The 18,022-nt window shown below is 45.1% G+C and overlaps 1 long non-coding RNA gene across 1 annotated transcript; it reads right to left on the minus strand.

Moving 5' to 3' along the window:
* Positions 1 to 3,536: 3,536 nt before the first annotated feature.
* On the minus strand, positions 3,537 to 16,950 carry LOC146351562 (uncharacterized). The gene is made up of 3 exons (XR_014788908.1): positions 16,905 to 16,950; positions 6,160 to 6,269; positions 3,537 to 4,343 (listed from the first exon to the last, which is right to left on the minus strand). It is a non-coding gene; the product is annotated as an uncharacterized LOC146351562 (long non-coding RNA).
* Positions 16,951 to 18,022: the final 1,072 nt, after the last annotated feature.

The following is an 18,022-nucleotide window of genomic DNA, read 5'->3' on the forward strand; positions in this document are numbered from 1 at the left end:
CCATGATAGTGCAGTCACTGAACTTGAGCCGGGCATCCTCGAGGGTGAAGTAAAGTGGGCGTTAGGAAGCATTAGTAACAACAAAGCTAGTGGAGATGACAGTCTTCCAGCTGAGCTATTTAAAATCCTAAAAGATGATGCTGTTAAAGTGCTGCACTCAATATGCCAACAAATTTGTAACACTCAACAGTGGCCACAAGACTGGAAAAGGTCAGTTTACATTCCAATTCCAAAGAAGGGCAAGGCCAAAGAGTGTTCAAACTACCGTACAATTGCGCTCATTTCACATGCCAGCAAGGTGATGCTCAAAATCCTACAAGCTAGGCTTCAGCAGTATGCGAACCGAGAACTACTGGAAGTACAAGCTGGGTTTCGAAGAGGCAGAGGAACTTGAGATCAAATCGCCAACTTTCACTGGATCATGGAGAAAGCAAGAGAATTCCAGAAAAATGTCTATTTCTGCTTCATTGACTACGCTAAAGCCTTTGATTGTGTGGATCACAACAAACTCTGGCAAATTCTGAAAGAGATGGGGGTACCAGACCACCTTCCCTGCCTCCTAAGAAACCTGTATGAGGGTCAAGAAGCAACAGTAAGAACCAGACATGGAACAACTGATGGGTTCAAAATTGGGAAAGGAGTACGACAAGGATGCTTATTTAACTTATATGCAGAGTACATCATGAGAAACGCTGGGTTGGATGAATCACAGTTCGGAATTAAGATTGCCGGGAGAATTATCAACAACCTCCGATATGCAGATGATACCACCCTAATGGCAGAAAGCAAAGAGGATCTCAAGAGCCTCTTGTTGAGGGTGAAAGAGGAGAGTGCAAAAGCTGGTTTGAAACTCAACATTAAAAAAACTAAGATCATGGCATCTGGCCCCATCACTTCCTGGCATATAGAAGGGGAAGAAATGGCAGCAGTGACAGATTTCATTTTCTTGGGCTCCAAGATCACCGCAGATGGTGACTGTAGCCATGAAATTAAAAGACGCTTGCTCCTTGGGAGGAAAGCTATGGCAAACCTAGACATCATAGTAAGAAGCAGAGACATCACCTTGCTGACAAAGGTCCGTCTAATCAAAGCTATGGTTTTCCCAGTAGTAACATATGGCTGTGAGAGCTGGACTATAAGGAAGGCTGAGCGCCGAAGAATTGATGCTTTCGAACTGTGGTGCTGGAGAAGACTCTTATGAGTCCCCTGGACTGCAAGGAGGTCAAATCAGTCCATCCTACAGGAAATCAACCCTGAGTGCTCATTGGAAGGACAGATAATGAAGCTGAAGCTCAAATATTTTGGCCACCTAATGCGAAGAGAAAACTATCTGGAAAAGTCCCTGATGCTGGGAAAGATTGAAGGCAAAAGGAGAAGGGGACGGGAGAGGATGAGATGGCTAGATAGCATCACTGATGCAATAAATATGGACTTGAGCACGCTCCGGGAGAGAGCGCAGGACAGGAAGGCCTGGCGTGCTATGGTCCATGGGGCCACGAAGAGTCGGACATGACTGAACGACTGAACAACAACAACAAGAGAATATAAACCTTGTGTCAAAGAAGTTTGTTTGTCTGGCTTGCACCTTTTCCTAATTTTTCATTGTCAGGATTAAAGAATGCATAGTGTATTAAAGGATACATTTATTGGTCTCACATATTCACCTTGTGATAGGGATGGCTGACCTCACCCCTGCCTGTACCACACACCGCTTGCTGGACCCCAGTTATCCTTTGAAATTTGCACATCTCTGAATTTTGAAATGGAGTTCTCCAATCCAAAAATGTGTACACTAGGGAAAATAACAGGGAAAGGCATTATATTAAGAAAGTTGTTTGCAAAAAAATGTTTTTATTAGGCAAAATGCATTCAAGTATGGATGTATTATGAGAAATGTGAACAAAAATGCTTATGCGTTTCCATTCAGACTTCTGTATGTTGGCCTAAGTATATTGAATTTTAGACTACCTTACATTTTGGGGAGCTTTGTCTTCAACAGGCAGACTTACTGTATTTTTAATGCTTTGGGTCCCCCCCGGCTATTAATGCTCGTGTTTTAACTGGAACAGTATTAAACTGCTAAGGTCGTGTTTTTTTCTCTCAATGCAGTTGGGAAAAAAGGTGGGATATAAATGTGATACACCACACACACACAAACACACACACACACACAAGCATGCAAATGGCGGCCGCTATGATGGCCGCCATTTGCAGCCGCAGCAGCCCAGCAGTAGGGATGTACAAAAGTGACTTACCTGTTCGCGGATGTGATTTGCGATGGGGGGAGGTGCTCCCTCCCTCCCCCCAGAATCTTTGAAGTGGGGGGAGGTGATCCGGTCCTCCCCCCCGGAATCCTACCTGGCCGGTTCCACTCCGCGGCGGCTCCGCAGAGAAGCCGGCCAGGGCTGTCTGCAGCCGGAGTTCTGGCTGCGGACAGGCTGCTGCGGACGCAAAAGGTGGCCACCGTAGTGGCCGCCATTTGCGTCCAGCTAAGCTGACTGCAAGCCACCTCATATCCATAATAGAAACTCTGTGATTCTCCATGGAGCCTCCTTAAGGAGAAAGCAGGCTTGGACGTATGTATAGGGATGGACAAAAGTCCCTTTCCTGTTCTCGAAGCTTGCTTCACGGGGGGGGAGGCGCTTCGGTTCTCCCCCCCAAGTTCAGGCTGGGAGGGAGGCACCCCATCCCTCGCCAGCGAAATTCAGGCCATGGAGGAGCGCCCCGTCTACCCAGCCGCGAAAAAAAAGTAAAACACACACACACACACACCCGTGATAGGCTATGTAACGATTTATGTAGCCTATCATGGCTAGATTTCCAAAGTCAGCCGTGATAGGCTACGTAAATCGTCACGTAGCCTATCACAGGAGACTTTGAAAAAAAAATGTGTACGCAAATGGCGGCTCCCATGGGGACCGCCATTTGCGTTCCTTATTTTGGCACGTCTAGTCTACATAAAGATTTACGTAGACTACAGCGAAAATAAGGGCAATGCAAATAGCGTTCCCTTATTTTCGCCGTAGTCTACGTAAATGTTTACGTAGACTAGACGTGCCAAAATAAGGAACGCAAATGGCGGCGCCCATGGGCTGCCGCCATTTGCGTACGCACTTTTTTTTTTTTCCAAAGTCACCCGTGATAGGCTACGTGACGATTTACGTAGCCTATCACGGCTGACTTTGAAAATCTAGCCGTGATAGGCTACGTAAATCGTTACGTAGCCTATCACAGGTGTGTGTGTTTTTTACTTTACTTTTTTTTTTGTAATGGCGGCGGCGGCAGCCGGTCAGGAGACCGGGCGCCGCCCCCGCCCCCGACGAAACGCCGCCGAAACGCCGCCGGGACCCGCTGCCGACAGGGACATTCGGCCATGGTAAGTCCCATCCCGGGGGGGGGGGCCGGCGGAGAATTTCTGCACCAATTTCGGGGAGCCGAATGTGTTGGCATTCGGCCTCCCGGAGATTCGTGGAGAAATTCTCCACCATCCCTACGTATGTATCAATCAATCAACCAATAAGTAACTAAATGTCTCTAATTCAACTCCAGTCGACTTTTAGTGGGAGAACAGTTCGGTCAAAGCTGATCACATCTGAAAATGCCACACTATGAATGTCAATGCACATTTTCCATCCCAGTTATGACCACAGAGCTGACATAACACATTTCTATTATTTCCTAGAAACCTCCCACTCTTTCCCTGTACTTTGGAACCACCAGATTAATCTTCATCAGTGCTTATTCCTCCTATTGTTTGCTTTATTTCCATTCTTTATCTTGCAGAAATATTTGTTCTTTCACCCATGTTATTTATTTGGCTTTGCTGGCTGTCTCATTTGCTATTTATCTTATTTCCATTTCTTATTACTGGCAATCCAGGCATTCTTTCCCCCGGAGAGCTGTCGTAGAACTATATTCATTTTATCCCCTGTTCTCAAATTCCTCTGTGTTAATCATTTATCAGCCCCTTGCAGAGGGGGAGAAGGGAAACAGGGCAGATTCTCTTGAAAATAAATGATCACGTGGCTTCACTTTGATCACTACAGTAAGTTAGGAAAGCATCATTGCACACATTATGCTGCCTTCACATCGCATCCCTTCCTGTTAGTAAACCAAACAAGTAAACCATGTCAGAACAGGCTATCCCCCATACAACTGTTATTGCTAAGAAGATTTAGCTCTATGCGCACAATGAGGTTGCTTGGCAATTCCCATATGTATCAACCTCATCTTCACAAGGGTCAATGTTCATTTTAGGATGTAATTTGAAGTGTTTTCTGCTTGGGCTTCTTGCCATCTTTTCAAAAATCAGTCATAGAAGGAAGCCTTCCTGGTGGGATTGACTGCAGAAGGGAAGAAAAGAAAAAGTGGTTGTTCAGGAGTTGAGCTCAGATTCCATTTTTGCGGTCAAAAGCCTTGCTGTGCTGCTGCTACGCAGCAATATTTTATGGGTGTAGGAATTCTTGTTTACATGGATTTCCTCTCCCTGTAGGAGCCTCCCCATTCATTTCAATGGAAGAAGTATTCCAACCAAAAGTCTAGAGTGTCAGACATAGAATGGAGAGAACCAAGCTCAAATCCCCACTCACCAGGCAGCCCCCCCAAGTGATCCTGGACCAGTTTCCTAACCTAATCTACTTTACTGTGATATTGTTAAGTATAGCAGTCGAGACCATACATGCCACCCCATGCTCCTTGCCATAAAGGCATGAAAAAGTGCCATAAAGAATTCAAAATAAGAAACAGGCACAATGAGGACTAATGAGATCCAAATTAGTCTCATGTCATTTCAAAAAGAGCTAAATTATTTTCTGACCTTATAGAAAAATAGCCCAGTCAGGCAAACACAATTCTGACTCTAGCCTAATGTGGGTTTCCCTGTCCTTAACTGTGAATAGCCCATTCAATAATATAAAATGTCAAAAGACAAGAGTAACTTGTATGGAGGAACAATAGTACATTTTTTGCATACAGATTAGGGATGTGTGAATCAGCAAAACTTGAGTTCATCAAGATTCTCCATTGTCTATCTTGAAGCTTATTCAGGCTCATGTCCATCTTGGATTCTAAGATCTTTTTTGGCACAAAAAAATCATGTGCATTTTTGTGCAAGTTTTTCCAGTTGTATGTATCAGCGATGCACATTTTTGAAATGTACACAGCTTCCCCATGGACTAAAGAGTGTTTATGCATATTTTTCAAATGTACACATTTTTTTCATGCACAGCTTTCAAATGTATGCATTTTTAAAGCACATTTTTGTTGTTGCATGGATCACGATGCAAACATGGAAATGTATGGACTTCAGATCACAGATTCCATTCACATCCAGGTTCAGATTGGATAAATTCTGGTCAAAAATGAACTGCAATTAATTTCTCACCCATCCATAAGACCAATGTTCGCAGGTTCCATCCATGACATTGTCAGTTTAAAAAAGATCACATACAGTAGCAGGAGATATGGATGACCTCTGCCTGAGACATTCATGAGCTCATGATGGGCCCCCAGGTCCTCCTCACAAGAAGCAAGGCGCAAGCCAGACTCCTACTGCTTGTCCGACAATGGTGGGCAAGTGTGACAAGCCACCAGAGGGTCCACGGGCACCCAGTGAGAGCTCGCTGTTTCCCACTTTTCTGTGAGCCACCATTTTGTGCAAGATTGCAGGTAAGCTATTTACAGAAACCTTGATTTTGCACAAAACAGCAGCCATTAATAATGCAATTGGTGCAAAAATGCAGGTGTAAATGGTCTTATTAGAACATTTACACCTGCAATTTTGCACAAATCATGCTATTTACGGCTGCCATTTTGCACAAAATTGTGAGTTCCATAAATAGCTTACCCACGATTTTGTGCAAAAGGGCAGCCTGTGGAAAAGTGGAAACAGCGAGCTTGCCCAACTCAGCACATTCCAAGTTGGGCAAGCTCAGGAATCAGCAAGCTGGTGTCCTGGGAACTAAGCTGGAGAAAACCCACTGAGCTCCACCCCCAAACCGGATTCCTCTGACATCCCTGTCAATTGCTACTGACAGCCAGAGAGATGACTATGCTGGAATGGATTGATGCTTACTCTGACCTGGTACAAGGCAGCTTCCTAACTATAGGAACGTATCAGGAAACTCCCCCCTTCTTCTTGATTGAACAATAAATTCTTACTTCCAAGTGCCAGCTTCTTTTGGAGACAGTAACGCTTGGTTTCTGCTTCCATGCCACATAAATCTTTGGAAGAATGGTGGTGGAGGTACAGCTGGGAGCACTTTCCATCACTCATGAAAACAAAGATAAAACAAGGTAAATCCTTTCAACTCAGCCCTAGTTCCAACAAACTCAACATCTTCCATCACAGCAGTTCTGAATCCTAGTTGCATTCTGGGAGCTAACTAGCAAGATAAATGGAATTATGTTGGCTGCCTATGTCTGAATGCTGTCTAATTCTAGACTGCATTGCTCAAATTAATTAATGCCACATCATTATCTTTAGATGGCAGGCAGATGTTCAGGTTATGGTATTTGTGAACCCTGAATACTACTTCTTTGCCGATCAAGAGCTGTTGCTTTATAATTGAGAAATCAAGGTCTAACCCTACTGGAAGTGAATTGGTTTTGTAATTATCTTAGTAATAGACATCAGTTATTATTCAGTGAGGGTCCTCTTTCTTCAGCTGATGGGTCATGACAAAACCCTAGGATCCATATATGGTCCATTTCTAATTTTTCCTCTGTAAATGACTTGCCATCTGTTAGTCATTCAAGTTCACCTATTCTCGTTCCAGAAACACCAATAAATTAATTGCAGACTTGCAGGTTGGGTTAAGATCATAACATTGATTTAGGTTGAAATTTTTGTGCCCACCCCCCTTTGAGATGGATTTGAGCTGCTAAAAATAATCAAGCATGTTTGGCAATGAAATGAGGTTCAGCACATTTTATATTGGCTTCCAACAGAGATGGGTTCTATTCCATTTGAAGGACTGATTTAATGGATAATGTAGGTGGATAATCCACTAACTTTCCAGGATCTTGATTGCTCTGCTGTAGTTCCTTTGTTCAGTGAAGGCTTGGATTTTTGGAATGTGCATGTTGAAGTTATTTACAGCTGTGCATGGCAATTTGATTTGTCAGTGCATTGCATCTTGGGAAATGCAGTTTTTGTAGGCACTATGGGATACTTGTCAGAAATTCTTGCACATGTGAATATTTATTATGCTATGTATTGGCTTGTAGGGGAGGTTTGCAGGCCACAGTGGAACAATAAACAACACTCCCTGTAGCGGCAGTGGCTGAAACAGAAGACAGAAGTGCACCTAGATATCTCTGTTGTGTTCAAAACAAACTGTTCTGCCTAACAGACTCTCAATGGATTTGGTGAGCTTTTATACATAGATTTAGTGTGGACGAGAGCCTCACAAAGTGGCAGTCATCATGGCAAGCCAGGCAGTTTCCTAGAGAATAAATCTACTTGTGACAAAGCTTTGCAGCCCACCATGCTGAGTGAAAGGCTGAGGGGCTGCCTCTTAAGGAAATCCATTCCTAAACATTTATCTGTGGGATGGCTACAGTGGGTATTTTTGAGAGAGAGAAATAGGAGTAGAGTGGATAAGAGAAGGAAACAGGTTTATTCTGTAGCTCAGTGGTAGAGCACATGCTTTGCCTGCTGAAGGTTGCAGGTTCAGTCCCTGGCATCTCCAGGTAGGCTGAGGGATGCTCCTGTTTGAAAGCTTCTAGAGCTGCTGACAATCAGTGTATACCAGCTAAGGATGTCTATCACTGGGAAATCCAGTTCTTTTTTTGGTTCGACTGATTTCTGCAGCATGGACAACTTGCTTTGCATCTGCGAGCTAACCTATGAGCTGTTCCCCAAACTCCAGCAACTTTTCTGCACACTTTTGGAATGTTCTGCTATTTGTACAAATGGTGGCCGGATTCCTGTGAATTACACAAATTTGGCCATAATTTGCGCAAATTCAGCTGTAATTTCTACAAATTGCTCAGAAATGTGCACAAATTGCAGAATCTTTGCAAAAAAAAAATGCCCCCAATTCCCAGAAAATCCACAAACAGGCCTGGCTCGCTGCAGTTCGAGTCAGGTGCCTCAGTGGGCAGCAAAACGAAGTCCAGGAGGCCAAGCCTTGGAAAACCCATTGAGCGCAACCCTGAAATGGTTTTCTCTGGCATCCCTAGCACCAGCCTTTCCCAATCTGTTGCCTTTTAGATGTTTTGGACTCCAGTTCTGAGGATTCTTGATCATTGGCCATGCTGACTGAGGCTGATGGGAATTTAAGTCCAAAACATCTGGAGGGCACTGGGTTGAGGAAGGTTGCTGTACACAATACTGAGCTAGATGGACCAATGATGTAGCTTAGCAGCAGACAGCTTTGTGTGTGAAAGAGAGAAGGGTGGTGGTAGAGAGACTGCACTGCAGCAGCAGCATATGGCTAGAATCCAAGGAATTAAGCAGGTAGTTGCACCTTTTTATCCAAGAAGACTTGTGCTGCTTGACCAGCAAATTAGCAAAACTTGAGCTCACCAATTGGAGCTCACCAATTCCAATTGGAATTCCAGAGAATTCCCATGTGGACATTTTTCAAATGTCCACATGCTGTTGAATGCAATTGGGGGGTGGGCATGAATTCCATTGGAAGCTCAGAAACGTACAGACTTTCACTGCAGGTTTTGTCCAAATCCATGTTCAGTCCAGAAAGTGTGAACTGCAAAAATCCTTCTCAAAAACAAACTGAAACAAATCTCTCATACATCCCTATGCAATAGCCTGCCCTACACTGGATTCAGAAGCTGGATGTGTTAGAGACAAACTAGAAATGACATTTGCCACCTAGTCTGTCCTCACATGCAAGATTTTTCTTTCACAAACATCATGTCTGCTTCTGCCTTTAATAAATTATGCATAACAATCTATTTTTAAAATGTAAGAAGGTAAGAGCAAATGAATGCTTGTAACTTCAGGTGCATGCTTACTTGAAAGGAACTGTGCATAGGACAGCAGACTTTGGTAAAACAGATGTTGCCTCATCTCTGTTTCATCCCAGGTTAAGTAATCCTGGCTGCAACATAGTGGCACTGTAAGTCCCACTGAACCCAATAGACTTGCTTTTCACCCAAAAGTCGAAGTATGGAGAAACAAATATACTGTTTTCCCAGGTTCATGTACAGCAAGTAGGGACTGCCCCTGGTAAATAATGCAAATGGAATATAGTGTATATGTGAGTGTGTTTGTGTGTGAAAAGTAGGGATATATGTGAATTTTGCTTCTGTTTAAAAATCATGAGAACATGTCCCGTTTGCAATCCTGAACATGAACAGGAGCAAGAGAGCTTTTAAAAATTATTTTGCAAGGTTCCAAATTTGCTATCAAGTTTGAAAAGTGTATTTTGTTTTTTAAAAAGTGCACTTTGAGATGCACATCTTTCAGAAAATATGCACTCATGTACCAATGAGGGGGAAGTGCATACTTCTGAAAAATATGCACAGAAATGCACACTTTTTGCATTTGTAGTGTCCAGTTTTCCATTCAAACAAGCTGAAAAACAGGTTGAAAACTAAAATGGTAGGGACTTGAACTGAGCTTTGTAATAATGATTTTCAGAGAATTTAGGCTAGCTCAAAATCTCTGGTTCTCCCATCTCTAGTGAAAATTTATTTTATTTAGATATTACATTTCTATACCACCCAGTAGCTGAAGTTCTCTGGGTGGCTAAATTAAATAAATTTAACCACCCAGCTTGAATATATTTGTTTTATTCATTCATTTACTACATTTATATCCCACCTTTCCTTCAAGGACCTAAGGCAGTTTTAGGGATGTCAGAGAATTTCTCCACGAATCTCCGGGAGGCCGAATGCCAACTCATTCAGCCCCCCAAAATTGGTGGAGAAACAGTCCACCACCACCCTGCCACCCCCCAGGATGGGACTTACCTTCGGCGAATGTCCCTGGAGGCGGCGGCTCCTGGCGACGGATCGGTGGCGGTTCAGCGGCGGCGGTGGTTGGTCTTCCTACTGGCTGCCGCCGCCGCCATTTCCAAGTAAAACAACAACAACAACAAACGTGATAGGCTACATAAAGATTTACGTAGCCTATCACGGCTAGATTTTCAAAAAACACCGTGATAGGCTACGTAAATCTTTACGTAGCCTATCACGGCTGACTTTGGGGGGGGGGAAGCGTGTACGCAAATGGCGGCGCCCATGGGTGCTGCCATTTGCATTTCTTATTTTGGCACGGGTAGAGTACGTACATATTTACGTAGACTACGGCGAAAATAAGGGCAATGCAAATAGCGTAGATGCTACGCTATTTGCATTCCCCTTATTTTTGCTGTAGTCTACGTAAATATTTATGTAGACTAACCGTGACAAAATAAGGAACACAAATGGCGGTGCCCACGGGCGCCGCCATTTGCATACACGCTTTTTTTTTCTTCAAAGTCAGCTGTGATAGGCTACGTAAAGATTTACATAGCCTATCACGGCTGACTGCAGACCAGGGACGCAAACGGTGGCGGCTACTGCCGCTGCCATTTGCGTCCCGGCAGGAGAAGAACTTTCATGGCCAGAGAGGCAGGGCGCTCCCCCCCAGCCAGAATTTTGGGGGGAGGGATGGAGCGCCTCCCCCCCACTGCGAAGCAAGCTTCGGGAACAGGTAAGTGACTTTTGTCCATCCCTATTTTACATTAGTGCAGTGCTGAAAATTTCTTACACATTTTTTTTAACCATTCACATTCAATTTGAGAGAAGAGAAATTGCTTTTGAAAAGAAATTCAATGGTGAAGAAATTTCAGAGCAATTCTGATGGGTTGGGTTTGGGTTTCTCAGGCTTTCCTTACTTAGGAGGTGGCTGAGGAGTGAGTGCAAATGTCCTGTTTTTCATTGTACGATCATCTCTCCTGTAGCCTGTAGCCTCCTCAGCTTCCTAGCCTTCAATTAAAGCCCAGTTTAAGGCACCATGAGGTAGTTCCTCCCATAGGGCTTTTTCAGAACAGGATGTGCAGTCACCCTGGGAGGCTAGCTGTGACTGGATAAGCTCAAAACACCACAAAAATACCATATAAAACATCCTGAATGAGGCAGAACAATGGAAGCCTCTTTCATTGGGGGAGAAAACTTTCAGGAAATTGGAGGACAGATTTTGGCAGAGCACCAACTCCACCTCATCCCCGGAGCCAGACACAACACTGCCCCTACCTTCATTGTGGTGGCTGCAAACTAGGGGCCAGCCTGCTAAGACAGTTGATACTTTCACAGCACAACCCTGCCCCCCCAAAAAAAAAACTTGGGGGGAAAAGAAAGAAGCTCTGTTACAAGTCCTGCCAATAGGGAACCCTACCTGGGAGAAACTGTTGAGAATTTCTCCTCCCCCTGGAGAAATTGGGTGAAATGGTCTCCCAAATTTCTCTGCCCACAAATAAGGTGGAGAATTTTGAGAGGCCATCTGTGAACAGCTCTAGTTTACATAATTCCCCTCCCACCTTTTTATCATCACAACAATCATGCAAGGTTGGTTGGTCTGAGAGACAGCCAGTGGCCCAAGGCATCATCTAATGAGCTTCATGGCTGAGGGAGGACTTAAAGAACCCAGTCCTAGTCTTTGGCTACTTTTTTATGCACAGCTTAAGACCCTGCAAAAATAACCCTCTTGATGTGTACTTGAAATGAGTGATGTCCAATGTAATGAATTTACAAAATGCACCAAGCACTTCTTTCCTTTATCCCTTAATTATGTTTACATAGCAGACTGTGCTAATATGGAATTTTAGAGTTAACAAAACTGATAATGTCATCACTTGCTCTTTCTGTGTTAAAGTCGCCTCTGTGTAATTGGTACTGTTTCATACAAAAATTACCATATAAATTATGCCATTGAATTCGGCAACTGAAATAACAGCATTTGCCCACAAATGGAGAGTCTCAGTTAACTATTGATTGCCTACCAAACAAACCACTCTAACCATCATAGTATTCATTATTAATACATTAATATGAAGGCTTATTTTGCATTCATTGCAGGGGGATCAGTTATGATTAAAAGTTACAAAATGAATGGGCAATGCAAAGATTCGTACAGTATTTTCTTCTAATGGAAAGGAATTTTAGAATCCATGTTACGTAGAATAAACATTCATTACATCTTTTGTTTTTGTCAATTATAATATTTGAGCTGGGGGCCAGGGGTGGGGGAGTGGAGGCAGGCTTCTTGTTGAATTTTTTTTTTCATCTATGCTTATGTTCATGGAAGAGGTGAGACACACAGATACTGGGTGAATTGGAGGCACAAGTTTATTTAACTGTTTATAATAAGATGTGCTGCAAGCTTAACCAGCTGTGTGGGAATATAATAAGGGGGTGGTCATGCTTGGACCTCCTCAGTGCAGGGTTATGGGTCACCCCACCTCTGCCCCTGGCTGGCAACCTATTGGGTGAAGGAGCACCTTCCAGATCACAGTGTCACCCCACCTCGCAAGCCTCTAGTCTGTGAGTGTGTGCCCTCAAAGCAGGGATATCAGAGGAATCCATCCAGGACATGAAGTTCACTGAGTTTTCAGCACCTCAGACCGCTGACTGTGTCGAGTCAGGGCAGCTTGTGGATTTTCAGGGTTTCTCCTCCCTTAAAACATCATTTAGGTAAACTGCAGCCACAATTGTGGCTGTAATTTGCTTTCTTTGCGTAAATTGTGCCCGTAGTATGCTTAATTTGTGCAAACTGCACCTGCAATTTGCACAGATTCCAAATGCAATCTGTGTAAAATTAAGCATTTAAGGCCACAATTTGTGCAGATTAAGCATATTATGGCCCCATTATGCATACATTATGCAAAGCACAGTCACAAGTTGTGTAAGTGGCAATTTAAGGAGGAAAAAAAGCAGAGAAGGTTCACAGATTTTAGGGAAAAGCCCTTGACTCATGTAGCAAATGTAAGCTGGGCCAGGACTTCTGGGGAAATCTGGTCAGCCCCCAAAAGGTGGATTTCCTGAGACAGCCATCCCTATCTCAAAGGCTGGCCTCAGAGAGGCTCCTTTCTCTATGCCTGGGTCCCACAGTGCAAAGGAATCATTTAGGGAATCCTCCTTCACCATCAAGGAGCCTCAGGGTGCACTGCTCACCGAGGAGCATGTTGGTCTCTACACCACACTGCCCTGCCACTCTGACTGATCTGTTTAGGGAGCAATCCTATACTATTTAGACAGGAAAAACTCCTACAACTCCCAGCATGTGGAAAGTGGCAAAACTCAAGCTCACTGGGGTTCTCCAAATTGCACTTCAAAGCCTGTTCCACTTGTGTCTGTATCAGAACACAAGCTTTGTTTGTTTCCCTTTGAACAAAAATCCATTCATACTTTGAACAAAAATCCATTCATACAATGTATGGACTTTGACCACAGATTGCATTCAGGTCTGTGTTCTGTACTGGGAGGTGCAAACAGGGTAAATTCTAGGGATGGTGGAGAATTTCTCCACGAATCTTCGGGAGGCCGAGTGCCGACGCATTCACCCCCCCGAAATCGGTGGGGAAATTCTCCGCTGGCCCCCTGCCCCCCCCAGGATGGGACTTACTTTCGGCGAATGTCCCTCTCGGTGGCGGGTCCCGGCGGTGTTTTGGCGGCATTTCGGCAGGGGCGGCGGCCAGTCTCCCGACCGGCTGCCACCGCCGCCATTACAAAATAAAAAAGTAAAGTTAAAAAACACACACACACCCGTGATAGGCTACGTGACGATTTACGTAGCCTATCACGGCTAGATTTCCAAAGTCAGCCGTGATAGGCTACGTAAATCGTCACGTAGCCTATCACGGGTCACTTTGAAAAAAAAAAAAGCACGTATGCAAATGGCAGCGCCCCATGGGCGCCGCCATTTGTGTTCCTTATTTGGACAGGGGTTGTCTACGTAAAGATTTACGTAGACTACGGCGAAAATAAGGGAACGGCCCATGGGGCGCCGCCATTTGCGTACGCGCTTTTTTTTTTTCCAAAGGCACCCGTGATAGGCTACGTGACAATTTATGTAGCCTATCATGACTGACTTTGGAAATCTAGCCATGATAGGCTACGTAAATCGTCACGTAGCCTATCATGGGTGTGTGTTTTTTTCTGTACTTTTTTTTTTTGCGGCCGAGGAGACGGGGTGCTCCTCCCCGGCCTAAATTTTGCCCGCGAGGGATGGGGTGCCTCCCCCCTGGCCTGAATTTTGGCCGGGCGAGGCGGGGCACCTCCCCACCTCGCCTGAACTTTGGGGGGAGATGCGAAGCGTCTCCCCCCCACCGCGAAGCGAGCTGCGGGACGAGGTAAGTCCCTTTCGTCCATCCCTAGTAAATTCTGGTCAAAGTGAACTGAAACAAATTTATCATACAACAATAGTCAGAACAGGATGTGTACCTGATGTAGATGGACCTGAGTCAACTTCCCTCCACTGGTGCATGAAAACCCCCATGGCACAGCTGCCTAGGGATGTATGGATTCCCCACCATCTGTTCTGGTGGAGAATCCGCCTGGGAGGGGAGGCGATCCATTCCTCCCCCCGCCGAATCCTCCGGAGTGGCTCTGCAAGGATTCTGCAGAGCCACCCAGCTTGAGGGCCGCTTACCTGACCTGTTTGCTTCCATGCCGATCGCCATGTTGCTTTAAAAAATGGTGATCAGTGGGATGTGCCCATAGACTTAGACGCAAATAAGTCTATGTGTCCATAGGCTTATACGCAAGATTCCCGGCTCTATTTTGCATATAAGTCTATGGACACATCCTGCCAATCGCCATTTAAAAAAAAAAAATGGCAATCGGTGCAGAGGCAAACAGCTCTGGTTAAGCAAGCAGCTGAGAGCCATTCCTCACGGAATCCCCCTGAAGTGGAAGTAAGTGGGGCCATCCCGCCGCAGATTCCAGTTCTCAGTTGAATCCACGGCAGATTTCTCTAACATCCCTACGAGCTGCCCAACTCAGGCTTATGCGTGGGAGCTCCCGTTGGTTGCCTAATATCACAGCACATTATTTTCCAGATCACAGAAACCTCAGAGGCTGCAACAATTGTGGCAACTTCTTGACTGGAGGTTGCAAATGCAAGTTTACAGCACAACTCAATGGCAGAAACATAAGGCTCTGAATATGTCCATAATGGGGCCTTTTCAGTGGAGGCTGATGGTGCCAATTTCAGTGGGGCTGTGAATCCACTCTGGGTTTCAGTCAGAAGCAGTCAGAACTCTAATGCAGCTATCCAAGGTGCTGAACCCGATAGCTCTTTAGAATTCTGAGTGGTGCTGACTCTGAATCTGCCAGAGCAGATTCATTGTCCCATTGAAATTGGAGCCACCAGCCTCCACTGGGCCTTTTCAAGCAATGTTTCCATTGCTCTCAGACCATCTTTACCATGACTGCTAGTAGACATTTAAATAGCACCAATGGCTTGCTGGATATTAGGAACAAACAAATGTAGCTCTGATGCACATACAAATTTGTAATATGCTGAACGTGGCCTACCTTAAAAATACAAGAGGAAATTTGCAAGTCCAGAACAAGGGCTTTCCTGGTATATCACCTTGTTGCCAACAGTGGCCAGTCCACAAGGCAACAGCCCTCTACTGCCGTTGCCCTCCGTCACCTGTCTCAGCTAGTAATGGGCAAACTTACCCCCCAATGAATACACCATTTGCTCAGAAAGCTGTGAATTCATCCATGTAATCCTGGATGAGAGTTCTCCTATAATCTGAGATCTCATTTTGTGTACATGAGTTTTTGTATATGTGCAATATTAAACTGCATCTTGGGTACTGTGGTTTGTAACTGTGTAACGTGCCATGATAGCATAATGTTCTGTACCCCTTCCTGTTTGATCGTTTCCACGTGACCTTCCTACATAATGTAGGAAAAGGGTTAAACTAACCCATTCAGTGAACACACAGAAATGTTTAGCTCAGATGCAGACTGTGCATGCTCCCCAGCTTGAAATCTATTCTGAAATTAACAAGGAAGTGTAGGACAGTGATCCAAGCTTGCTACAAAGGTGAGCATTATGAATGTATGAGTTTCAATCCATGAGCCAACTAATTATAAAATCTGTTGGCATCACTAACCACATCTGATATTCAGAGGCATACTGCATCTGATCACAGAGGTTCCATTACATCATCATGGCTAAGAGCCATTCATAGACTTACATTCAGTGAACTTGCCCAATCTCTTTTTCATTTCAAGTTGTATAAGCCAGTGCCAGTCATCACCGCATCTTTCAATGGTGAACCTGTGGCAATCACATGCATCCGACACTGACATGTAGAGGGCAGGCTTAGAAACCATACAGGGATGATAGCTCTCCAGCAGACCAGAAAGAAAGCATTCAGCACAGCCCTTAACTGTTCTAGTTATCAATAGCACTGTGCACTAGGGCTGTGCACTAGGGCTGTGCACTGCTTTAGCCCGAAGCCTGAAGCCCGAGTCAAATTGGGCTGCTTTGGGCCCCTTCCAAGAAGCAGAGGGGACACAGAGCAACCTGAAGTGGGTCAGGGGCTCTCCAAATCACTTTGGTGCACTTCAGAGCTTCGGCACCCTGGCCCAGTCGCGCCAGCACCTCCAGCTCCTTACCTGAGCTGGAGTCACTATCGTCAATGCCATCGCCATTGTGGCCACCACCTACATCACCGCCTCCATTGCTGCCACTGCCACTGTCTAGGGATGTCAGAGAATTCCACCACGGATTGAAATGGGATCAAATTCCCTTCAGTCTGTGCCACGGAATCCTCTGTGGAACGGCACCACGAGGTCCTGCAGAGCCAGCAGTCATGCGGCTTTTTTTTCATTGTCCACAAAGAGTAGCAGAATTTTCGTAAGTAAAAACGCAGTGTAGTATATTCCGATAATAAATACGTACTTTAAAACAAAAAAAAAGGAATTGTGCTCACCGCCTTGTTTGTGGGTGTTCTTTTTAAATTGAAATCCTCCGTCTCCACTTATTTTCATCCAAAACACTTCCTCTTCCTAGGTGCTTCCCAAAAGAAGGCTGTCTTAGGTGTGCCTGAGTGATAAACTCTTTGTTTAAAGTAACGCTGTTTTAAAGAAAGAAAAAAAAACTTTTAAAATGACCATGCCGGTCCTGGAGTGGCATGGTCATTTTAAAAGGTTTTTTTTTTCTCTTTAAAACAGCGTTGCTTTAAACAAAGAGTTTATCACTCAGGCACACCTAAGACAGCCTTCTTTTGGGAAGCCCCTAGGAAGAGGAAGTGTTTTGGATGAAAATAAGTGGAGACGGAGGATTTCAATTAAAAAAAACACATAAATATTTACAAAAAAATAGCAATTCTTACAGAAGTTATGCAAACTCACGGAGACGGCTGGGCACCGGAATTATGGTTTTTGGTATGGATTTATCTTCGTAATTTTTGAGCAGGAAAAAAAGAGGAGAATTCCAGGGTCTTGTGAATGGTGGAACAGAGCACTGGCCGCCAACTGCGGAAGTCAAGCGGCACTGAAGGTACACAATTTGTACACCCCTACCACTGTCTCCACCTCTGCTATCACTGCTGCCACTGTCACTGCTGCCATCATGGCTGCCACTGCCTGCTCCTGCCGCCAGCTCCTGAGCCCTGGACCATGCTGGCTCTTGTTGCAGGGAGTTGCCATTTCTAAAGTGGCAACCCCCTGCAACAAGAGCTGGTGCACGTCCAGGACTCAGGAGTTGGCGGTGGTTGGGTGGTGGTGACGGGGTGGTGACAGTGACAGCAGCCACAGTGGAGGTGGAGGCGGTGGCAGTGGTGGCAGCATTGGTGGTGGTGGTGGCAGCCACAACGACAGTGATTCCTTCTCGTGATGGCTGCCGGCGTATGTCCCGAGGACCTAGACAAGGGGCTGGGAACTTGCACAGCATGGCAGGCGAGTGGGGGTGCTCTGCAGTGGGATTCAGCCATCCAAATCCTGCTTTGTGTTTGGGGCCAAGGCAGGTCAGGGCCCCCCTGAATCATCCCGAAACAAATTGGGCCTACCTCAGAGCTCCGAAGTGGCTTCTGAGTTGGCTCGGGGGTCC

The sequence above is a fragment of the Heloderma suspectum genome, chromosome 3 (assembly GCF_057233095.1).
Source record: "Heloderma suspectum isolate Gila_16-S chromosome 3, 16-S_ref, whole genome shotgun sequence".
In the NCBI taxonomy this organism is placed as follows: domain Eukaryota; kingdom Metazoa; phylum Chordata; class Lepidosauria; order Squamata; family Helodermatidae; genus Heloderma; species Heloderma suspectum.